The following is a 20,909-nucleotide window of genomic DNA, read 5'->3' as shown; positions in this document are numbered from 1 at the left end:
AAGAGTTGATCAGCTTGAGTCCCGGGTGTTGGACCCCCACTGATCTCTTACATGTCTTAGACTGATACGACACTGCAATCATATTTTTTTATGAATTCACTGTAGGAAGACAGTAAGGGACCCTGGACAAGAGTTTTCATCAAGGCCCAGAAGATTTTAGTTATGCCACTGCCCCAGACATTAATAACATCCTCTTGTATTAACTTTTGCCCTGATCCTTACACAAGTATTGCCCCCCAACTTTCCCCTTATATTAAAGAAGTTGTCTGTGATTTTTTTTTTTTTTTTTCTTATGGGTTATCCTTCGGATTGACAATAAATATCTGATTGGAAGCAAACAGTTGGCCCCTGCACGGATCAGTCATTTTTTTCCCACTGCCTATTGTATACAGAACATAGAGCTAGAAACATTGTATTGTGGCCCAGTGGCATCATTGCATCATAGCTCCTGTTCGTGCCAGTGGAATCTCTAATGCAGTAATGCTGCATAGCAACTATACAGTGTATGGAGCTATCTGTTTGTGGCCCCATGCACTATATAGTACAGGGACCAGGAGCATCCCAAATGGATGATCTGTACTGTTGCCCCCCATTAACCAAATATTTATGGCCTATCCTAAGAATAACCCATGACAAAAAATCCCAGACATCCCTTTTAATGTTGCCCGCTAATGAAGCCTAAAAAAAATCTTAACACCGATTTTAATAATGCCCCCTTATTTTATTGCCCCATATATCCATTCTACCAATATTTCCACTATGATACTTCAGCTGAAGTCCTCTCTGCATGTGACATTTTACTTTTACTTTACGAAGTGAAATATGCCGGTAAGGACACAAGTCTTATAGGCCAATATAATTATTGAATAAGGACTATAAAATATTTACAAAAATACTTATAATCCATATTCTAAGATTGATGCCAGGATTACTGGTAGGGGAACAATGGGATTTGTGAAGGGGCGACAATATGCTCTTAATATTAGGAAAGCAAAAGCGTGTATTTCGTATTCCCAGACTCATACAAAAAACGATCCATTATTGGTGGCGTTAGATGCCTGTTAATTATTTGATCGAATTTTAATGGCAACTTATAATAAAGGTTCTGAAATTTAGATGGTTTGGACTATTGGTTGTGAAGATTCTAAGAACTTTGTACTACAATTACAGTGCTTCAATAGTGATAAATGAAAAACTGGGAGACCCTTTTTGTTTATAAAAAAAAAAAAAAAAAAAAAAAAGGAATGAAAATGAAAGGGATGTCGTCTTTCACTTTTTTTTTATTTTTTTTTATTTACGTCACATATAGCAATCCCCCATTGTCGTGGCATTACCATAGGGAATTCCCAGTTACGATTAATGGTATTTCTGAATGATTTTCTGGCAGTTTCAAAACTGATGGAATCCATCCTTTTCCTACTTAACCTTATATAAAAGTCCCATAAAAATTTGGAATTTGTGGTCAATTGTAAGAAATCAGAAGCACTGGCATTACACGCTATTACACCTGGGAGTTGGCAATCCTCTTTCATATTTAGATGGGAGGATAGTGCTTTAAAATATTCAGGTGTAATACTTCCTAAAGACATGACTAGATTATATAGTGTAACCTTTGCCCCTCTATTGAGTACTGTAACAAAAGAATTAGATTCTTGGAAATCCATACCAATCATACTATGTTAGGATTCATCTAATAAAAATGAAGATTTTACCTAAGATACTATTTTACTTATCCATGTTACTGTTGCTATTGAGTAGAAAGGATCTACATTTGCTTAACAAATGTTTCACTAAATTAATATAGCAAGCTAATTCTTCTTGGCTAGTTGGCCTTTTTGCCTTCTTTTCTCCACATATCATGTGATGGCTACTCCATTCCTCCTATTATCTCTGAGGACTAATGGAGGTCTACTTGAGACCGAAACATTTCATATGTTTGGATATAACTAGAGATGAGTGAGTAGTATTCGATCGAGTAGGTATTCGATCGAATACTACAGTATTCGAAATACTCGTACTCGATCAAACACTACTAGCTGTTCGAAGTTAGGATTCGATGCAGAACCAGCGTTGATTGGCAGAATGCTATACATTGTCAATCAACGCTGGTTCTTCTCTTACCTTTAGAAGTCTTCTCCCTGTGCAGCGCTCCCGTATCCTCTTCCGGCTCTGAATTCACTCTGCTTAGGCATTGGGCCTGGGCACAGTCGAACAGTGTGCGGCTGTTCGAATCTGATTTCGAACCTCGAACATTTTAGTGTTCGCTCATCTCTAGATATAACTAATAACTTGGAGTATCAGTGAAAGAGATATACAAGACTGTCAAGTTCTTTTTTGTTGTTACTGTATGGAGTGAATACATATATGTGTATTACCCCTACGTTTTTCCATTTTTCCATTATTCACATGATCCATGTTGTTCAAATATTGATTTTAGAGTGACCATTCTTGTAAGTCTCTTGATGCTTTATAGGAGTATTCCTATTGGAACTCTGTCTGTAAATTAGATGGGTTATTAAAAATGGTAACTGTAGCATGGGTTTTCTAACTTGTATAAAATCATCATCCTTGATCATATATATTATTCATACCCTACATGATATACTATAATCTCAGCTGAATGTGGCTTTAGCTGGATGAGTTTTTTAAGAGTTTCTTCACATTTTGAGTGTTGTGTTTTATCAAATATTTTAATTGTAAAAAATTATAAATACAAATAAATACATGTGAATAATGTCCATTCATCTTCCTATTTTGTATATTTGCATACTTAAAAAATTGCTGTTTGGGCACACAGCCGGGCACAGAATCGAAGAAGCACAGTTTGGTTTTTGGATGTCATGCCAATTTTGCAGAGCCCCTGAATTACCAGTAAAGCGGAATCTGCAGAGATTTGACCCAATTTTGGAAACCACTCCCCTCAAGGGACTTATCAAGCAGTGTAGAGAACATTTTTAACCATTGAATATTGCATTCATTTTTTCAGAAATTATTGTGTAGCTGATAAGTGAAAAGTGAAATTTTAGTGCATATGTTGCACCAAGACAATAGAAGACAATAGAAGACAGCAGAGCAGCAGGACTAAAACACTATATTAAAAACTATAGATATGCCATGCAGAGAGGGAAACTGCTAAATGGTTTAGTTTTCTCTTCATGCACGTACACATAAAAGCTTATGATGAAAAGTCACCTGAAATGACTACTTCTGAAACTAAGGTAGACCTTAAATTGTGCATGTTGCTGTGGTGCGCAACATGAAAAAATAGATATCCAAATCATATACTGGAGAATATAAAAATAGACAGTTGTCATGTAGTTTAGTTCACAAGGATGATAAATAAACATGGATAATGGGATATAAAGGAATCCCTAGGACTATAAAGGAACTTCTACTCTTTGGCTTATATTATCCAGTGTGTCATCAAAGAATAGTCAATACATTGCAGAGATTTGAAGCAGTTAGGAAATGACAAAAGAATATGTCCCGCTGCTTCAACTAAGCAAAAGAATAAGAGGTGCTTAGTCCAAGCAGCGACATATATGGTTGATACTCTAGAAAACTCACACACACACATATATATATATATATATATATATATATATATATATATATATATATATTTCTCACCGTTTTGGACAAAGATATTGAGAAAGGAACTGTTGGAATTTTTAGGTGCTTGTCAATGAGAGCTCCTTAAAATATCCAATGCATTAACCATGTTGTAATATTATTTGTTATATTAAAACCTTGTTGGTACAAATTGTGTGGTACCCCACCAATCCTGAGAAGAGCCACGGTGTAGGATTAGGGCCCTGTCAGAGGTAGGTGGCAAGGTGTGCTGCTATGCTGAGAAGAACAAGGGAGTGACTCTGTGTTCAACCACTACTTTATTCTCAGGGTCTCAGAATTGGACCTTCAGTGTATTTAAAGGGTTTGTCCATGATTTGGAACAACCCATGGGGTGGGCAGTGGAGATGTAAAACATAGATAAAACATGCTCAACTTTTCCTGGTGCTCCGTTGTCCACTGCCAATGCCTGTTCGATTGTATATAGGGGCAGTGTTGTTGGAAGTTCTGAGCCCATGTGAGCATGGAGGACAATAAGTGGTATCAGTGATTGCTGAAGAAGGATGGGAGATGTCACACATATACATCACCAGTTCCATACTAGCAACCACTGAGGCCAATAATTGGTCTGTTTTTTTTTTGTTTTTTTTTTCAATGCTTCCCAGTACGTAATATGAAATATTAAATTAAGTACAATTATAAAGTACAATATGTCCCGCACAAAATAATCATACGGTTCTGTGAGCAGAAAATTAAAGATATGGCTTTTTGAAGGGGATAGTAAAAGAAAATGAAAACTGGCTGAAGTAGGAAATGGTTAATATTGACATTTTTATATTTCCGTTCTATCAGTTTTGCTATTAATTAAAATGATCTTTTTCAATGACTGGGTAACTTTTACTAGTATATTTAATTGTCAGACGTTTCAGTTTCATGGATCAATGGACTGATCAAAATAGTCCAATCTATAATATTATTGACACTGGTAAAATATTCTATAGTGCTTTGTATTCATTTGCTTTATATGTATTCATAGGAGTGTGAAGATATGTAAAATCAAGTGAAATAGAAGAGTAATTGATAGATATAATAAGCATTTGTTATGGCTGGATGAAAATGTATTTGTTACTGATCCAGAGACAAGAAGCTGGCTAAATGGAAATCACAGCTGTGTCCTCTGTTGCTTGCGTTCTACCTGTACGCGTGTGGAAAGGCAGTCCTTTATTAGAATTTATGCTTCACTGTTTTTTTTCACCTGCTGTTAAGCAAACTATTGAAATTGAAATAACAGGCATGGCTGCATTAAATTGGAGGAGATCATTGTTATGTTAAATTGCTTTGGAAATTAAGAAGTTGGAAATAAGTTTTGTTTGACTTGCTCTTTTTAAGAGTCTGTCTCAAGAGCCAAGTTCCTTTATCAAGGATCAAGAGAGCAATTAAAAGATTTTAAAAGGGTTTTATTGGATATATAATGGTCAGCTGAGACAAGTAAGCAGTAAAGTAGGTGTAGAGAGTTGTCACATATGACATATATGTATTATTGAATATAACGTAACCTTTCTTGTTCCAATAATAAAAGTCTGGCTATAATCTAAAATGCATAAATAAAAGAAGACAGATGCCGCAACAATGTATTTCATAGTATGAACTAAAAAAAACAACAAAAAATAAAAACAGTTCCTATTTATTTAAACATTTAGAACACACATGAATAATATCACAAAGAAAAGGGATACTTGAAAGGTCCTACATATAATAACTCTGGGACAGGAATAATACTGGATAGTATGCAATCCACATGTAGAGAAGACATGGTTTATCCAGCCATACCATTTATCAAATGTGAAATAAATACTAGCTATACAATGTGAAAAACATATCCATTAAAGTACATCATATGTAGACATAAAGATGTAAGCATGGATACAGCTTTACAAAGGCTCCCCCTGGGGGGTAACAGGCAGGTCTAATGTAACACCATTATATTTATCTCACCCAGCAATCACATACTGTTCCTGGACATACCTGATGGAAATCTGGTGAGTACTTCCCATTACATATATATTGGTACCAAAGAGATACACATCTAAACATCAGCACTGGTATGTAACTGCCAGACCAATGCTTAAATGAAGACTAACACTGCTCCCAACTACTTTAAACCACTCCAATAGTGCTGTAGAAGCCTTTAGCAGAATAAAAACTATACTAGACTGTACACACTGGGTTGGTAGCACCAAACTAAATTGATTCGTAACACATAAACTGGTACTCCTGGAACAAAAATGTACTAAAACATAACTTTTAATAGTCTGACTAAAAATAGGAACTCGTTCCCTTTAGACATACAATAAAAACCAAACAAAGGGTGGGGGTAGGGATAAACACTCACCCATGCTCCCACCCTAAATCACACATAGGTTATTAAATAGGAGGGGATGGTACGGGTTTCTTTAATTGGTCCTATGTTATTGCCACACTAGCTATCTCTAAACATTAGAACTCATAGAAAACCCTCACTCCATTACCCCACTGACACTCGGTTCTGCCCCACCCGAAACTGCACTCCTAGCTTGTGTTGATTTGGTCGGTCAGTATGAGGTGATACTAACATGGATAGTTTTTAACCCTGTTATTGTTTCTTGGGCTGTAACAATGTATCCCATCACACCTCATATACTAAGCCCCTGAGAGCTCTCTGATGAACCCCTACATTAGTAGGTGCTCTCTCTTTTGGGGAAAATTGCTAGTAGATTTCATGGGTAGGGGAGCCCCCTGGCACTACACACCACTAGGGGTTAACTAAATATAACAATATATAACAATGTATCCCTCTCTACGCGTTTCGTTATGTACTCCTCAGGAGAGTAATATCAAGATAGTAAATAGAGCGTCAAAGAAAAATAATGAATTGCGGTTAAAACCACATTTCCTGCAGCCCTGATGGTGGGCTGCAGTATAGAAGCGAGTCCGACGCTGGTAGCTGTTCTAGCCATGTTTAAATAGACCAAGATCTGGTCTCAGCTCCTCCTCCCTCAAGCCCGCCCACTGCAGTCCGACCAAACACAATGATTCTGGCCGGATGATGTCATGGTGGGTGTGACGGGGGAGGAGTACAGTTTCTAGCACGATCGCTGTTCACTCTCTCCAAGCGACCCACATAGTGAATCTCCGAACACATAAGTATGATCTATGGTAAGTATCTCCACAGGTTTCGTTTCGGACCAGTAGATCTTGAGGCATATATGAGAAGATGACTTATATAGAAGAAGTGGCGAGATTGTATCCACCTTTCATAAGGTTAAGTGCAGCCACCCTCATAAAGCGAGCATAATACATAATCACTCGAGCATCCCTCAACTGGGAGGGGGGAGGGTGGAGGGGGGGGGGCTAGTAACATCCACCTCTCACCTCCAATCATTATACCGGGCCACTCCTACAGTATTAGCTGGCATCTACTATTCGTAACTCCTCATAATCGCCGATAAATCTACGGTCCATTGGTCTCAATTATTTAAAGACACGCTATAATTTGTGTCTATTGCTCCAATAGTACGGGCAGCCGGTCCTACGGTTCACGCCTTTGGGAACACGTATGCATATTGGCCCCTGCCGACCCGTATAGTCTCATTCGTAGTGTAAACAGCATCACAGCATACACTCTATCCAAACTATCATAAATGCCCCTACCATTGTTTTTGTGCATATATGCAAAACACAAAATAGAATGACCTGAGTGTCACCATTACTCATTCCTAGAATACATAGGCAGCCACGCAATAGTACACCCCTCATCGCTCAATAAGCCTACAGCACCTGGTATTCCCAGGCGGTCTCCCATCCAAGTACTAACCAGGCCCGACCCTGCTTAGCTTCCAAGATCAGGCGTGTTCAGGGTGGTGTGGCCATAGGCAGAAGATGAGTTCAAGAGGAATAGTTTGGATAGAGTGTATGCTGTGATGCTGTTTACACTACGAATGAGACTATACGGGTCGGCAGGGGCCAATATGCATACGTGTTCCCAAAGGCGTGAACCGTAGGACCGGCTGCCCGTACTATTGGAGCAATAGACACAAATTATAGCGTGTCTTTAAATAATTAAGACCAATGGACCGTAGATTTATCGGCGATTATGAGGAGTTACGAATAGTAGATGCCAGCTAATACTGTAGGAGTGGCCCGGTATAATGATTGGAGGTGAGAGGTGGATGTTACTAGCCCCCCCCCCCCCTCCACCCTCCCCCCTCCCAGTTGAGGGATGCTCGAGTGATTATGTATTATGCTCGCTTTATGAGGGTGGCTGCACTTAACCTTATGAAAGGTGGATACAATCTCGCCACTTCTTCTATATAAGTCATCTTCTCATATATGCCTCAAGATCTACTGGTCCGAAACGAAACCTGTGGAGATACTTACCATAGATCATACTTACGTGTTCGGAGATTCACTATGTGGGTCACTTGGAGAGAGTGAACAGCGATCGTGCTAGAAACTGTACTCCTCCCCCGTCACGCCCACCATGACATCATCCGGCCAGAATCATTGTGTTTGGTCGGACTGCAGTGGGCGGGCTTGAGGGAGGAGGAGCTGAGACCAGATCTTGGTCTATTTAAACATGGCTAGAACAGCTACCAGCGTCGGACTCGCTTCTATACTGCAGCCCACCATCAGGGCTACAGGAAATGTGGTTTTAACCGCAATTCATTATTTTTCTTTGACGCTCTATTTACTATCTTGATATTACTCTCCTGAGGAGTACATAACGAAACGCGTAGAGAGGGATACATTGTTATATATTGTTATATTTAGTTAACCCCTAGTGGTGTGTAGTGCCAGGGGGCTTCCCTACCCATGAAATCTACTAGCAATTTTCCCCAAAAGAGAGAGCACCTACTAATGTAGGGGTTCATCAGAGAGCTCTCAGGGGCTTAGTATATGAGGTGTGATGGGATACATTGTTACAGCCCAAGAAATAATACCAGGGTTAAAAACTATCCATGTTAGTATCACCTCATACTGACCGACCAAATCAACACAAGCTAGGAGTGCAGTTTCGGGTGGGGCAGAACCGAGTGTCAGTGGGGTAATGGAGTGAGGGTTTTCTATGAGTTCTAATGTTTAGAGATCGCTAGTGTGGCAATAACATAGGACCAATTAAAGAAACCCGTACCATCCCCTCCTATTTAATAACCTATGTGTGATTTAGGGTGGGAGCATGGGTGAGTGTTTATCCCTACCCCCACCCTTTGTTTGGTTTTTATTGTATGTCTAAAGGGAACGAGTTCCTATTTTTAGTCAGACTATTAAAAGTTATGTTTTAGTACATTTTTGTTCCAGGAGTACCAGTTTATATGTTAAAAACTATACTACTTTTATGTTTCAGAGCCCCAATAATGGGGAGAAAAAGCACTTTTATTCTTTATTCAAATGAGGATCTTGGAGCACAGGGGGAGTTTTCTTCTATTACTGAGCAGTGCTCCCCTTGTGCTCCAAGATCCTCATTTGAATAAAGAATAAAAGTGTCTTTTCTACGCATCCCTGGGGCTCTGAAACATAAGAAAGGCATTGTTTGTATTCTGCTAACAGCATCTACAGCACAATGACAGCAATTGAAAGTAACTGAGGACAGTGATAGACTCCCTTTAATGGAGGTATGGCCGTTAAAGAAGGGAGAGACAAAATGACCATAACAATATGATAGTCAAAGGAGACATCTAACTAAACGAACTATGAAATTGCTGAGATATTGAAGCGAGATAAAGGCAAAAAGAAACTTAGAGGAATAGAGCATAGCTAATATTTTAATTTAATCCCTTCAGATGTACGCTTTTGAGGACAAATATTCATCTGCTTTCTTTATGAGATAGGTGTCTCTTTCAGTCCCCTACTCTCGGATAACCAGACTGATGGCTCGTAACCCAAAAACCTGATGAGTCTGAATCATGAAAGTGTTTTGAAAATTTTTTTTAATGCAGAAATGTCATCATTATCTTTAGCACAAATGATCCCTAATACATGTTCATGCACATGGTGGCTTAGCTCTCGAGTGGTAAGTCCAATATAAATAAATCCTCAGGGATAGGTAGAAATGTAGATGACCCCACAGGACTGACAATTAAGCCTATGAAAGATTATACCCATAGTATTGTGAGAGCTCTCACTTTACTCCTGCATATCCGAGAGGGTGCATATCCCCTCCCCCTTCCCCAACATACATGGCTCTACCACCATCTATACCTCCTCCACATTACAGAGTGGGCTTGAAAAAGGTTGCTCAGGAAACTGAAACGTCGCTACTCGCTTGTACATAATTTATTGTGGATAACATTGTTATACATTGGTGGACAATTAGACAAATTTGTTATACTGCAACAATACAACTTTTTCACTGAATCTAATAAAGTGAGTGCCGTGATTTTGCTACTGTTGTATAAAAAAAAAATTACCAGAGTTCAGCTGGATGTAAAGTCTGAGATGGCCATTTCATGCACACAGGACACGAAATCCACTGCGGCACTAGCATGGTAAATGCTGCATCAGTGCACTGTCATATTCACAGATATAGTTGGCAGGAGGTTCTCAGCTGGTGTATAACCGCAAATAGCCTGATGCTGAAGTGGATTTTCTAATAAGGTGGTATATATATAGCCATATACTTTTATATTCAACATACAGAGCTTCTCTATTTCCAGTGACCATCAGCCCTCAATATGGTAAAGCCCTGCTATTTCCAAGAAAGGATGCAGAGATAGACAATAGTTACCATACAGAAGGTGGGGGAAATAGAGGATAACCCAACTGCATTACTGGATCACAGTTTATGTAACACTATCCTTTCAAGTCTGAGAATTATGAAAGAACTGAGAAGTTTAATGGGCTCTTTAAACAATTTCTATGGATGTCAATGGAAGCTGGAGCATACATTTGCAGCCATCTCCCATCAATTTCAGTTGAGAAAAACAGCTGCTGGTGAATTCTTTGCTTGGTGATGAATTAAAACATGATGACAATAGACATTTTATGTGAAATAAATGCTCTCATGCATATGGCCGGCTTTATACACCTATGAACATATATGAATTAGAGATGAGCGAACACTAAAATGTTCGAGGTTCGAAATTCGATTCGAACAGCCGCTCAATGTTCGTGTGTTCGAACGGGTTTCGAACCCCATTATAGTCTATGGGGAACAGATACTCGTTAAGGGGGAAACCCAAATCCGTGTCTGGAGGGTCACCAAGTCCACTATGACACCCCAGGAAATGATGCCAACACCTCTGGAATGACACTGGGACAGCAGGGGAAGCATGTCTGGGGGCATCTAACACACCAAAGACCCTCTATTACCCCAACATCACAGCCTAACAACTACACACTTTACACACTCAATACCACCTCTCTGACAGTAGGAAAACACCTTGAAACATGTGTATTTGGCACTTGCAGTGAGGAGAGCTTGTCACCAGCAGTGAATTTGGCCCTTGTAGTAAGTTGAGGTTGGCACCAACATTTGTTTTGAAAATCAGGGTGGATTGAGCCTCTAACCAGCAGAGTTTGGGCAAATTCATGGTGGAGGGAGCCTCTAAACACCCCAGTTTGGGCAAATTCATGGTGGAGGGAGCCTCTAAAAACCCCAGTTTGGACCAATTCATGGTGGAGGGAGCCTCTAACCAGCCCAGTTTGGGCAAATTCATGGTGGAGGGAGCCTCTAAAAAACCCAGTTTGGACCAATTCATGGTGGAGGGAGCCTCTAAACAGCCCAGTTTGGGCAAATTCATGGTGGAGGGAGCCTCTAACCAGCCCAGTTTGGACCAATTAATGGTGGAGGGAGCCTCTAACCAGCCCAGTTTGGACCAATTAATGGTGGAGGGAGCCTCTAACCAGCCCAGTTTGAACCAATTCATGGTGGAGGGAGCCTCTAAACAGCCCAGTTTGGGCAAATTCATGGTGGAGGGAGCCTCTAAAAAACCCAGTTTGGACCAATTCATGGTGGAGGGAGCCTCTAACCAGCCCAGTTTGGACCAATTAATGGTGGAGGGAGCCTCTAACCAGCCCAGTTTGGACCAATTCATGGTGGAGGGAGCCTCTAAACAGCCAAGTTTTGGGAAATTCATGGTGGAGGGAGCCTCTAACCAGCCCAGTTTGGACCAATTCATGGTGGAGGGAGCCTCTAAACAGCCAAGTTTTGGGAAATTCATGGTGGAGGGAGCCTCTAACCAGCCCAGTTTGGACCAATTCATGGTGGAGGGAGCCTCTAAAAAACCCAGTTTGGACCAATTCATGGTGGAGGGAGCCTCTAAACAGCCCAGTTTGGGCAAATTCATGGTGGAGGGAGCCTCTAACCAGCCCAGTTTGGACCAATTAATGGTGGAGGGAGCCTCTAAACAGCCCAGTTTGGGCAAATTCATGGTGGAGGGAGCCTCTAACCAGCCCAGTTTGGACCAATTCATGGTGGAGGGAGCCTCTAACCAGCCCAGTTTGGGCAAATTCATGGTGGAGGGAGCCTCTAAAAAACCCAGTTTGGACCAATTCATGGTGGAGGGAGCCTCTAACCAGCCCAGTTTGGGCAAATTCATGGTGGAGGGAGCCTCTAACCAGCCCAGTTTGGACCAATTAATGGTGGAGGGAGCCTCTAACCAGCCCAGTTTGGACCAATTCATGGTGGAGGGAGCCTCTAACCAGCCCAGTTTGGACCAATTAATGGTGGAGGGAGCCTCTAAACAGCCAAGTTTTGGGAAATTCATGGTGGAGGGAGCCTCTAACCAGCCCAGTTTGGACCAATTCATGGTGGAGGGAGCCTCTAAACAGCCCAGTTTGGGCAAATTCATGGTGGAGGGAGCCTCTAAAAAACCCAGTTTGGACCAATTCATGGTGGAGGGAGCCTCTAATTAGCCCAGTTTGGACCAATTAATTGTGGAGGGAGCCTCTAACCAGCCCAGTTTGGACCAATTAATGGTGGAGGGAGCCTCTAAACAGCCCAGTTTGGGCAAATTCATGGTGGAGGGAGCCTCTAACCAGCCCAGTTTGGACCAATTAATGGTGGAGGGAGCCTCTAACCAGCCCAGTTTGGACCAATTAATGGTGGAGGGAGCCTCTAACCACCCCAGTTTGGACCAATTCATGGTGGAGGGAGCCTCTAACCAGCCCAGTTTGGACCAATTCATGGTGGAGGGAGCCTCTAAAAAACCCAGTTTGGACCAATTCATGGTGGAGGGAGCCTCTAAACAGCCCAGTTTGGGCAAATTCATGGTGGAGGGAGCCTCTAAAAAACCCAGTTTGGACCAATTCATGGTGGAGGGAGCCTCTAACCAGCCCAGTTTGGACCAATTAATGGTGGAGGGAGCCTCTAAACAGCCAAGTTTGGACCAATTCATGGTGGAGGGAGCCTCTAAAAACCCCAGTTTGGACCAATTCATGGTGGAGGGAGCCTCTAACCAGCCCAGTTTGGACCAATTAATGGTGGAGGGAGCCTCTAACCAGCCCAGTTTGGACCAATTAATGGTGGAGGGAGCCTCTAACCACCCCAGTTTGGACCAATTCATGGTGGAGGGAGCCTCTAAACAGCCAAGTTTGGACCAATTCATGGTGAAGGGAGCCTCTAAAAACCCGTTTGGACCAATTCATGGTGGAGGGAGCCTCTAACCAGCCCAGTTTGGGCAAATTCATGGTGGAGGGAGCCTCTAAACAGCCCAGTTTGGGCAAATTCATGGTGGAGGGAGCCTCTAACCAGCCCAGTTTGGACCAATTAATGGTGGAGGGAGCCTCTAACCAGCCCAGTTTGGACCAATTAATGGTGGAGGGAGCCTCTAACCACCCCAGTTTGGACCAATTCATGGTGGAGGGAGCCTCTAAACAGCCAAGTTTGGACCAATTCATGGTGGAGGGAGCCTCTAAAAACCCCAGTTTGGACCAATTCATGGTGGAGGGAGCCTCTAACCAGCCCAGTTTGGACCAATTAATGGTGGAGGGAGCCTCTAAACAGCCAAGTTTTGGGAAATTCATGGTGGAGGGAGCCTCTAACCAGCCCAGTTTGGACCAATTCATGGTGGAGGGAGCCTCTAAAAAACCCAGTTTGGACCAATTCATGGTGGAGGGAGCCTCTAACCAGCCCAGTTTGGACCAATTCATGGTGGAGGGAGCCTCTAAACAGCCCAGTTTGGGCAAATTCATGGTGGAGGGAGCCTCTAAAAAACCCAGTTTGGACCAATTCATGGTGGAGGGAGCCTCTAATTAGCCCAGTTTGGACCAATTAATTGTGGAGGGAGCCTCTAACCAGCCCAGTTTGGACCAATTAATGGTGGAGGGAGCCTCTAAACAGCCCAGTTTGGGCAAATTCATGGTGGAGGGAGCCTCTAACCAGCCCAGTTTGGACCAATTAATGGTGGAGGGAGCCTCTAACCAGCCCAGTTTGGACCAATTAATGGTGGAGGGAGCCTCTAACCACCCCAGTTTGGACCAATTCATGGTGGAGGGAGCCTCTAACCAGCCCAGTTTGGACCAATTCATGGTGGAGGGAGCCTCTAAAAAACCCAGTTTGGACCAATTCATGGTGGAGGGAGCCTCTAAACAGCCCAGTTTGGGCAAATTCATGGTGGAGGGAGCCTCTAAAAAACCCAGTTTGGACCAATTCATGGTGGAGGGAGCCTCTAACCAGCCCAGTTTGGACCAATTAATGGTGGAGGGAGCCTCTAAACAGCCAAGTTTGGACCAATTCATGGTGGAGGGAGCCTCTAAAAACCCCAGTTTGGACCAATTCATGGTGGAGGGAGCCTCTAACCAGCCCAGTTTGGACCAATTAATGGTGGAGGGAGCCTCTAACCAGCCCAGTTTGGACCAATTAATGGTGGAGGGAGCCTCTAACCACCCCAGTTTGGACCAATTCATGGTGGAGGGAGCCTCTAAACAGCCAAGTTTGGACCAATTCATGGTGAAGGGAGCCTCTAAAAACCCGTTTGGACCAATTCATGGTGGAGGGAGCCTCTAACCAGCCCAGTTTGGGCAAATTCATGGTGGAGGGAGCCTCTAAACAGCCCAGTTTGGGCAAATTCATGGTGGAGGGAGCCTCTAACCAGCCCAGTTTGGACCAATTAATGGTGGAGGGAGCCTCTAACCAGCCCAGTTTGGACCAATTAATGGTGGAGGGAGCCTCTAACCACCCCAGTTTGGACCAATTCATGGTGGAGGGAGCCTCTAAACAGCCAAGTTTGGACCAATTCATGGTGGAGGGAGCCTCTAAAAACCCCAGTTTGGACCAATTCATGGTGGAGGGAGCCTCTAACCAGCCCAGTTTGGACCAATTAATGGTGGAGGGAGCCTCTAAACAGCCAAGTTTTGGGAAATTCATGGTGGAGGGAGCCTCTAACCAGCCCAGTTTGGACCAATTCATGGTGGAGGGAGCCTCTAAAAAACCCAGTTTGGACCAATTCATGGTGGAGGGAGCCTCTAAACAGCCCAGTTTGGGCAAATTCATGGTGGAGGGAGCCTCTAACCAGCCCAGTTTGGACCAATTAATGGTGGAGGGAGCCTCTAAACAGCCCAGTTTGGGCAAATTCATGGTGGAGGGAGCCTCTAACCAGCCCAGTTTGGACCAATTCATGGTGGAGGGAGCCTCTAACCAGCCCAGTTTGGGCAAATTCATGGTGGAGGGAGCCTCTAACCAGCCCAGTTTGGACCAATTAATGGTGGAGGGAGCCTCTAACCAGCCCAGTTTGGACCAATTAATGGTGGAGGGAGCCTCTAACCACCCCAGTTTGGACCAATTCATGGTGGAGGGAGCCTCTAACCAGCCCAGTTTGGACCAATTCATGGTGGAGGGAGCCTCTAACCAGCCCAGTTTGGGCAAATTCATGGTGGAGGGAGCCTCTAACCAGCCCAGTTTGGACCAATTAATGGTGGAGGGAGCCTCTAACCAGCCCAGTTTGGACCAATTAATGGTGGAGGGAGCCTCTAACCACCCCAGTTTGGACCAATTCATGGTGGAGGGAGCCTCTAACCAGCCCAGTTTGGACCAATTCATGGTGGAGGGAGCCTCTAAAAAACCCAGTTTGGACCAATTCATGGTGGAGGGAGCCTCTAAACAGCCCAGTTTGGGCAAATTCATGGTGGAGGGAGCCTCTAAAAAACCCAGTTTGGACCAATTCATGGTGGAGGGAGCCTCTAACCAGCCCAGTTTGGACCAATTAATGGTGGAGGGAGCCTCTAACCAGCCCAGTTTGGGCAAATTCATGGTGGAGGGAGCCTCTAAACAGCCCAGTTTGGGCAAATTCATGGTGGAGGGAGCCTCTAACCAGCCCAGTTTGGACCAATTAATGGTGGAGGGAGCCTCTAACCAGCCCAGTTTGGACCAATTAATGGTGGAGGGAGCCTCTAACCACCCCAGTTTGGACCAATTCATGGTGGAGGGAGCCTCTAAACAGCCAAGTTTGGACCAATTCATGGTGGAGGGAGCCTCTAAAAACCCCAGTTTGGACCAATTCATGGTGGAGGGAGCCTCTAACCAGCCCAGTTTGGACCAATTAATGGTGGAGGGAGCCTCTAAACAGCCAAGTTTTGGGAAATTCATGGTGGAGGGAGCCTCTAACCAGCCCAGTTTGGACCAATTCATGGTGGAGGGAGCCTCTAAAAAACCCAGTTTGGACCAATTCATGGTGGAGGGAGCCTCTAAACAGCCCAGTTTGGGCAAATTCATGGTGGAGGGAGCCTCTAACCAGCCCAGTTTGGACCAATTAATGGTGGAGGGAGCCTCTAAACAGCCCAGTTTGGGCAAATTCATGGTGGAGGGAGCCTCTAACCAGCCCAGTTTGGACCAATTCATGGTGGAGGGAGCCTCTAACCAGCCCAGTTTGGGCAAATTCATGGTGGAGGGAGCCTCTAAAAAACCCAGTTTGGACCAATTCATGGTGGAGGGAGCCTCTAACCAGCCCAGTTTGGGCAAATTCATGGTGGAGGGAGCCTCTAACCAGCCCAGTTTGGACCAATTAATGGTGGAGGGAGCCTCTAACCAGCCCAGTTTGGACCAATTCATGGTGGAGGGAGCCTCTAACCAGCCCAGTTTGGACCAATTAATGGTGGAGGGAGCCTCTAAACAGCCAAGTTTTGGGAAATTCATGGTGGAGGGAGCCTCTAACCAGCCCAGTTTGGACCAATTCATGGTGGAGGGAGCCTCTAAACAGCCCAGTTTGGGCAAATTCATGGTGGAGGGAGCCTCTAAAAAACCCAGTTTGGACCAATTCATGGTGGAGGGAGCCTCTAATTAGCCCAGTTTGGACCAATTAATTGTGGAGGGAGCCTCTAACCAGCCCAGTTTGGACCAATTAATGGTGGAGGGAGCCTCTAAACAGCCCAGTTTGGGCAAATTCATGGTGGAGGGAGCCTCTAACCAGCCCAGTTTGGACCAATTAATGGTGGAGGGAGCCTCTAACCAGCCCAGTTTGGACCAATTAATTGTGGAGGGAGCCTCTAACCACCCCAGTTTGGACCAATTCATGGTGGAGGGAGCCTCTAACCAGCCCAGTTTGGACCAATTCATGGTGGAGGGAGCCTCTAAAAAACCCAGTTTGGACCAATTCATGGTGGAGGGAGCCTCTAAACAGCCCAGTTTGGGCAAATTCATGGTGGAGGGAGCCTCTAAAAAACCCAGTTTGGACCAATTCATGGTGGAGGGAGCCTCTAACCAGCCCAGTTTGGACCAATTAATGGTGGAGGGAGCCTCTAAACAGCCAAGTTTGGACCAATTCATGGTGGAGGGAGCCTCTAAAAACCCCAGTTTGGACCAATTCATGGTGGAGGGAGCCTCTAACCAGCCCAGTTTGGACCAATTAATGGTGGAGGGAGCCTCTAACCAGCCCAGTTTGGACCAATTAATGGTGGAGGGAGCCTCTAACCACCCCAGTTTGGACCAATTCATGGTGGAGGGAGCCTCTAAACAGCCAAGTTTGGACCAATTCATGGTGAAGGGAGCCTCTAAAAACCCGTTTGGACCAATTCATGGTGGAGGGAGCCTCTAACCAGCCCAGTTTGGGCAAATTCATGGTGGAGGGAGCCTCTAAACAGCCCAGTTTGGGCAAATTCATGGTGGAGGGAGCCTCTAACCAGCCCAGTTTGGACCAATTAATGGTGGAGGGAGCCTCTAACCAGCCCAGTTTGGACCAATTAATGGTGGAGGGAGCCTCTAACCACCCCAGTTTGGACCAATTCATGGTGGAGGGAGCCTCTAAACAGCCAAGTTTGGACCAATTCATGGTGGAGGGAGCCTCTAAAAACCCCAGTTTGGACCAATTCATGGTGGAGGGAGCCTCTAACCAGCCCAGTTTGGACCAATTAATGGTGGAGGGAGCCTCTAAACAGCCAAGTTTTGGGAAATTCATGGTGGAGGGAGCCTCTAACCAGCCCAGTTTGGACCAATTCATGGTGGAGGGAGCCTCTAAACAGCCCAGTTTGGGCAAATTCATGGTGGAGGGAGCCTCTAAAAAACCCAGTTTGGACCAATTCATGGTGGAGGGAGCCTCTAATTAGCCCAGTTTGGACCAATTAATTGTGGAGGGAGCCTCTAACCAGCCCAGTTTGGACCAATTAATGGTGGAGGGAGCCTCTAAACAGCCCAGTTTGGGCAAATTCATGGTGGAGGGAGCCTCTAACCAGCCCAGTTTGGACCAATTAATGGTGGAGGGAGCCTCTAACCAGCCCAGTTTGGACCAATTAATGGTGGAGGGAGCCTCTAACCACCCCAGTTTGGACCAATTCATGGTGGAGGGAGCCTCTAACCAGCCCAGTTTGGACCAATTCATGGTGGAGGGAGCCTCTAACCAGCCCAGTTTGGACCAATTAATGGTGGAGGGAGCCTCTAACCACCCCAGTTTGGACCAATTCATGGTGGAGGGAGCCTCTAAAAAACCCAGTTTGGACCAATTCATGGTGGAGGGAGCCTCTAAACAGCCCAGTTTGGGCAAATTCATGGTGGAGGGAGCCTCTAAACAGCCCAGTTTGGGCAAATTCATGGTGGAGGGAGCCTCTAACCAGCCCAGTTTGGACCAATTAATGGTGGAGGGAGCCTCTAACCAGCCCAGTTTGGACCAATTCATGGTGGAGGGAGCCTCTAAACAGCCCAGTTTGGGCAAATTCATGGTGGAAGGAGCCTCTAACCAGCAGAGTTGTGGGAAAGCAGGGTGGAGGGAGCCTCTAACCAGCAGAGTTGGTGGAAATCAGGGTGGAGGGAGCCTCTAACCAGCAGAGTTGGGGGAAATCATGTTGGAGGGAGCCTAGTATTAGCAGAATTGTGCAACGCTTATGGTGGATGAGTATGAGGATGCGGAGGAATTGGAGAGGTTGAGTACAGACATGGAGTTTCATGTTGGGGTGCTTTACACAGGTGGGCACAAAAATGAAGGCTCTATCCAGTGGTGGTTCATTTTTATCAAAGTGAGCCGGTCGGCACTCTCAGCTGACAGACGGGTGCGCTTGTCAGTGATGATGCCACCGGCTGCACTGAACACCCTCTCAGATAGGACGCTGGCGGCAGGACAGGACAGCACCTCCAAGGCATATAGGGCAAGTTCAAGCCACAGGTCCAACTTCGACACCCAATACGTGTAGGGCGCAGAGGGGTCGGAGAGGACAGGGCTGTGGTCGGAAAGGTATTCCCGCAACATGCGCCTATACTTCTCACGCCTGGTGACACTAGGACCCTCCGTGGCGGCACTTTGGCGAGGGGGTGCCATCAAGGTGTCCCAGACCTTAGACAGTGTGCCCCTCGTTTGTGTGGACCGGTGAGAACTTGGTTGCCTACTGGAGGAACTGCCCTCCCTGCCGCCACTGTCACATGCTGGAAACATCTCCATCATATTCTGCACCAATTGCCTGTGGCAAGCATTGATGCGATTGGCCCTCCCCTCTACCGGAATAAAAGACGAGATGTTGTTTTTATACCGGGGGTCAAGGATAGCAAAGATCCAGTACTGGTTGTCCTCCATGATTTTGACAATACGCTTGTCGGTTGTAAAGCACCCCAACATGAACTCAGCCATGTCTGCCACAGTGTTAGTTGGCATGACTCCTCTGGCCCCACCGGAAAGTTCAATCTCCATTTCCTCCTCATCCTCCATGTCTACCCATCCGCGCTGCAACAATGGGACGATTCGAAGTTGCCCGGAAGCCTCCTGTATCACCATCACATCATCGGACAACTCTTCTTCCTCCTCCTCCTCCTCCTCCTCCTCCTCCATTAAACGCAGTGAAGCGGACAGATGTGTGGACCTACTCTCCAGCTGTGACGGATCGGATGCTATCCCTAACTCCTCTGTGTGATCTGAGTTATCCCTGATGTCAATCAGGGATTCTCTCAGAACACACAAGAGCGGGATTGTAAGGCTCACCATCGCATCCTCAGAGCTCACCCTCCTTGTGGACTCCTCAAAGACCCGTAGGATGTCACAAAGGTCTCTCATCCATGGCCACTCATGGATGTGAAACTGAGGCAGCTGACTTTGTGGCACCCTAGGGTTTTGTAGCTGGTATTCCATCAAAGGTCTCTGCTGCTCAACCACTCTATTCAACATCTGAAACGTTGAGTTCCAGCGTGTGGGGACGTCGCACAAAAGCCGGTGTTGTGGCACATGCAGGCGTTGCTGGAGAGATTTTAAGCTAGCAGCGGCTACTGTCGACTTGCGAAAGTGGGCGCACATGCGCCGCACTTTCACCAGTAGCTCTGGAACATTGGGGTAGCTCTTTAGGAAACGTTGCACCACTAGGTTGAAGACGTGGGCCAGGCATGGAACATGTTGGAGTCCGGCAAGCTCCAGAGCTGCTACCAGGTTCCGGCCGTTATCACAAACGACCATGCCTGGGCCCAGGTGCAGCGGCTCAAACCATATTGCCGTCTCATCGAGGAGGGCATCCCTCACCTCGGAGGCAGTGTGCTGTCTGTCCCCCAAGCTGATCAGCTTCAGCACAGCCTGCTGACGTCTACCAACGCCAGTGCTGCAACGTTTCCAACTCGTAGCTGGGGTCAATCTAACAGCGGAGGAGGAGGCGGTGGCGGAGGAGGAGGCGGAGGAGGAGGCGGTAGAGGAGGAGGAGGAGGGGGGTGTTCTTCTCGTGTCCCTGCCAGGAATGTTAGGCGGGGAGACGAGGTACACCGGGCCAGTTTGGGAAGCAGTCCCAGCCTCAACTACATTTACCCAGTGTGCCGTCAGTGAAATGTAGCGTCCCTGTCCGCATGCACTTGTCCACGCGTCGGTGGTCAAGTGGACCTTTGTGCAAAGCGCGGAACTAAGGGCCCGCCTGATGTTGAGTGACACGTGCTGGTGCAAGGCGGGGACGGCACACCGGGAGAAGTAGTGACG

General features: G+C 45.4%; 1 protein-coding gene and 1 pseudogene across 1 annotated transcript in view; one reads left to right on the top strand and one right to left on the bottom strand.

Moving 5' to 3' along the window:
- The window catches only part of GALNT17 (polypeptide N-acetylgalactosaminyltransferase 17), a 359,033-nt gene that overhangs the window by 98,653 nt on the left and 239,471 nt on the right, over positions 1-20,909 (top strand). The window lies entirely within an intron of this gene.
- LOC142196244 (5S ribosomal RNA) lies at positions 7,375-7,483 on the bottom strand (annotated as a pseudogene).

Source organism: Leptodactylus fuscus, chromosome 2 (assembly GCF_031893055.1).
Source record: "Leptodactylus fuscus isolate aLepFus1 chromosome 2, aLepFus1.hap2, whole genome shotgun sequence".
Lineage (NCBI taxonomy): Eukaryota > Metazoa > Chordata > Amphibia > Anura > Leptodactylidae > Leptodactylus > Leptodactylus fuscus.
This window is presented reverse-complemented; position numbering and strand designations above follow the sequence as displayed.